Source organism: Acomys russatus, chromosome 3, assembly GCF_903995435.1.
Source record: "Acomys russatus chromosome 3, mAcoRus1.1, whole genome shotgun sequence".
In the NCBI taxonomy this organism is placed as follows: Eukaryota; Metazoa; Chordata; class Mammalia; order Rodentia; family Muridae; genus Acomys; species Acomys russatus.
This window is the reverse complement of record NC_067139.1, coordinates 20,784,921-20,789,181: the sequence shown is the minus strand read 5'-3', so window position 1 is coordinate 20,789,181 and position 4,261 is coordinate 20,784,921. Positions and strand designations below refer to the sequence as shown.

Here is a 4,261-nt window from a genome sequence, read left to right as displayed (position 1 = left end):
GAGAAAGATGTTAGGGTCACTGCAAGCTGGGAGTCCAGTCGGAGAGTGAACACATACAGACTGGAAGTGTGACCGTGATAGCATGTCACGTAAAGACAAAGCCAGATCCTCAAAGACAGAGGTCATGTGAAAGCAAGGGCTTTAGTATAAAGTCTGCCCATCTGCACAAAGGAAGATGATATATTATCCTTCTACAGAGGGGAGAGAGCATTTTAGATGAGTGTGGTACATGCAAAAGTCCTTGAGTTAGGACAACTTGGACTTTGCAGAAAGTGGTTGTGGAATTTGCTTGTTTAATTTTTAACTGTTTCTTTTCAGTTATGGTCAAGAGACTATTTGGAATACTAGAAAGAAAACTCTGTTTTGTAACAGTGAAAAATTTGGAAAGATATATGACTGAGAATTAGACATTGATTTAGAGTCTTTACAATAAAGTCGTATGATGAAAGAACAGGCCATTGAATTCTACTTTACATTTGTATTTACTTTGTTTATTTGCTATTAGTATCTATAAATTATTATTTATGTCTCATTTGTCAGCTTATTGTATTGATATAAGAACTGGAAAATATGAGAAAGTCTTCCTTGCAGGATTAACAAAGAGCCATAGGGATGTTGACTTACTGGCTACTTGAATTATCTGTGCTTTGTGATTTTCATGTTTGTTCATGTTTTTTCAGCTTTGGGCACTGGATGTGTTTTGATTTTATAATCTGTAAAAAAAAAAAAAAAGCCTAACAGTAGATCTTGTTTGTGAAGTAGAGTTTCTCACTGATTTAGTGATTGGGCGGTGACCAGGTCATTATGACCCTGTTAACTGTCAATCTGGAGATGACAGAGCCACACTTGGCCTTGGCTGGCACTCTGGATAGCTCAGTGGGTAAGCTGGTTGTGACTTGGGTTGGTTCATTTGATGATCACAAGCATACATAATCACTGCTTTCTTCAAAATTCAAGACATTGTTGTTTTTATAAGTAAGGCAATGGATTCAGTTTAAAAACATTTAAAGCCAACTATTTCTAAGCTTTTTTTTTTTTTTTTTTTTTTTTTTTTTTTGGTATTGCTGAAACAATATATTCCTTTTAAAAGATTTTTGTTGTTGTTGCTAAGAAAGTGATTTGGGCTTTTTTTGTAGCCTCCTTTTATGGGTTTACTGACTTGTATACAGTTCATGAAAGCAATATGAATGCTTCATTGCTCTTTGTTTTGTTGAAATAAATCTTAAAAGTCCCCAGTAGCCATCTCACATAAAAAGTTTCCTCCCTTGCTTTTTTGTTTCTTTATATCTTCTGAACCCACTTCTTCCTTGTTCTAGAAAATTTGAGGACAGATGCAACTTACCCCTTGCTTTTGAGATTGCATTCTGTTTCCATCCTTGACCACCCAGGTCTAACTATATACTTGGTCCCACAAGCACTGAGGTGGCATGCTGGGAGATCACGGAGCACTGCAAGCTTACTAGTACCAACTTTCACAGTTCATCACTCATGGCTGATGTCACACAGGGTTTGCAGTCAGGATGGAAACACCCAGCAGCTGGATGTCCAGCTGCCAGTTCATCAATTTGAGAAGTGAGTCTGTTTCCGTCCAAGTCCCTGCACGCAGGGCGTGCGTGGATGAGGCATCTGTGGCCATAGTGGCTTCCTCCAAAGTTCCCCTTCTCCCTTCTCTGCCCTGTATTAAAGAGCTGGTCATATGAAAGAGGAGACTGTTCCAGCCAGGTAGCCAGGACAGCAATGCACAGCATGGTGTTTGTCCCATTAAATGGGGCAGGGAACCCAGAAACTACTTTAGCATGCACTGCGTAGATTTCAGGGGCTCATTCAACTTGCTTTACACTTGTTCTGGTTTTTTTTTTTTTTCAGAAATACAATTTTTATGTCTTTCTTTTCATGAAAAAAAAATCTGCTCATGTCTTCTTCAGACATGTTTTCCACCATCAGAGAAAATCAGAAACCACACGGTGGGAGGAACCTGCCCTCAGAAAATGATAAAGACAGAACCTCAGGCCAGGAAATGTGAAGTTGGACTCCTCATGTCAGTTCTGTTGCTGAAATTTGGGGAGAATGTGGACAATTCTCCTCCACTGAGAATGTGCCCATTTCTTTGTCTCTGTGGCCTTCTCTGGACAAGCACATTTGTCCCTTCTGACGTGGAATCATGACGCTAAAGTGGACCCTATGGTGACATGCTCAGACACATGAGCAGGCTCAAACCCATAAGCCAGAAAAGGAGAATCCCATAGGAATAGGTCTGAGAGCTAGACCGAAGCAAAGCTGAGAGTGGCAGCCACACAGAGCTGGGATCCTTGTATGAAGCCGGGTGAGGGGATGTGAGGCAAGGACCAGTAAGAATATCAAGCAGAGCCAGAGACAAGAGTAGAGGCTGAACTCAGGGTCTGACAAGACGGCCAGGCTGCCCTGCAGGATTATCAAGGAAACCCAGCGTTTGCTGGCACAACCAGTTCCTGGCATTAAAGCAGAACCAGATGAGAGCAATGCCAGTCATTTTCATGTGGTCATTGCTGCCCCTCCCAGGATTCCCCCTTAGAGGGAGGGACTTTTAAACTTGAACCATTCCTTCCAGAGAATACCCAATGGCAGCACCTAAAGAACATTTTATGATCAAAATTTATCATCCTAGTGTGGACATGTTGGGAAGAATATGTTTAGATATTTTGAAAGATAAGTGGTCCCCAGCACTGCAGATCCACACAGTTCTTCTGTCAATCTAGGCTTTGTTAAGTGCTCCTAATCCAGACTATGCATTAGCAGATGATGTAGCCAAGCAGTGGAAGACCAACGATGCCCAAGCCATAGAAATATCGAGAGCACGGACTAGGCTATATGCCATGAATAATATTTAAATACACTGGATCATCAAGTGTACATCACTTCTGTTCTGCCAAGGCTTCTTCCTTTTTTCCTGTTTGCATTTAATGGACACAGTCTTAGAAACATTACAGAATAAAAGCCCAGGCACCTTCAACTTTGGTTTGATTACATGCACATTAGCAAATCTATGTCTTGTCCTGATTCACTGTTGTAAAGCATGAGCAGAGGCTATGGTCTGGGTTGTTGTGAGATGCTGAAAAGCAGTGACTTTCTGCTTTGATCGTTTCCCTATTATGGTTTAGTACAAAGCACTGTGAATGAAGGTAGTTGTTAGGATTAGCAGCCAGAGGTATGGGTGTCTTTATTTTATTTCTTAGGGGAAAGTAGCTTAATTTTATGGCCTCCTTTCCCCTTCACTGTCTTAAGGGATCTACTTGCAGTGGTTAAATGCAGCTAACCAGCATTTTAGAACATGCTCTCTAGCCTAGCCTAACTTTAGGCGCTGTAGATGGACAAGCTTGACTGTCTGAACCAAAATGAGAACATCAAATAAACATCACAACCCTCATTAACAACATTGTGACTTTGCTATCAAGTGTAGATTTCTGCCCCTCAACCACAGCCCCCCTCCCGAAGAAGAAGAAGAAGAAGAAGAAGAAGAAGAAGAAGAAGAAGAAGAAGAAGAAGAAGAAGAAGAAGAAGAAGAAGAAGAAGAAGAAAAGAAGTTTGTGACCATTTTGTATAACTTGTCTGGAAACTTCTGTAAATCTTATGTTTTAGTACAATATTTTTTGTTATTCTTTTAAAAAACTAATATGTCATGTCAGTTCAGTTCAGCTTCATGTTGACTCTGTATGGGGAAGGTGTGACCTAATTCATAGAGGAACTAAGTGAGACTCCCAGAGGTGCAAGAGCCAAAGTGAACAGGGACCACAGACTGCTGTTCATTTAGATGTCTCTTATCTTGATGCCACTCTCTTCATTGGTGAAAGAAGAGAAGGGGTGGAAAGAGAGGAGAGAAGAGAGAGGTGGGGGTGGAGAGAGGAAAAGAGGAAGAGGAGAGAGAAGAGGAGGAGGAGATGCCTGCATCTAGGTGAAGTTTTAAATGCACGTATCATGATTAATACTGGCAACTGTTGCGAGGTTTACATGGAAGGAGCTTAGCTGACACCCTCCCGTAGATGTGAGGGTAGAGTATAGATGTGGAGATGGTATATAGATGTTGAGGTGGAGAAGATCTTTCAGGAACAACCAGGACAGTCCAGCCTTCAAGAACTTGCAGCAGCAGATGATACTTCTTGGCTCCAGGCTAGAAAGGGCCAGTAGGATTTGTGATACAGAGAGGCAGGCTGTAGTCAATGCCCTGTTGGGAGGAAGTAGGAAGGGTGCTGGGGATGCACTTATTAGACCTTGAACTGATGTCTGT

General features: G+C 41.5%; 1 pseudogene; it reads left to right on the top strand.

Annotated features, from left to right (window-relative positions):
- The first annotated feature begins 804 nt into the window (after positions 1-804).
- LOC127186965 (ubiquitin-conjugating enzyme E2 N-like) lies at positions 805-2,867 on the top strand (annotated as a pseudogene).
- Positions 2,868-4,261: the final 1,394 nt, after the last annotated feature.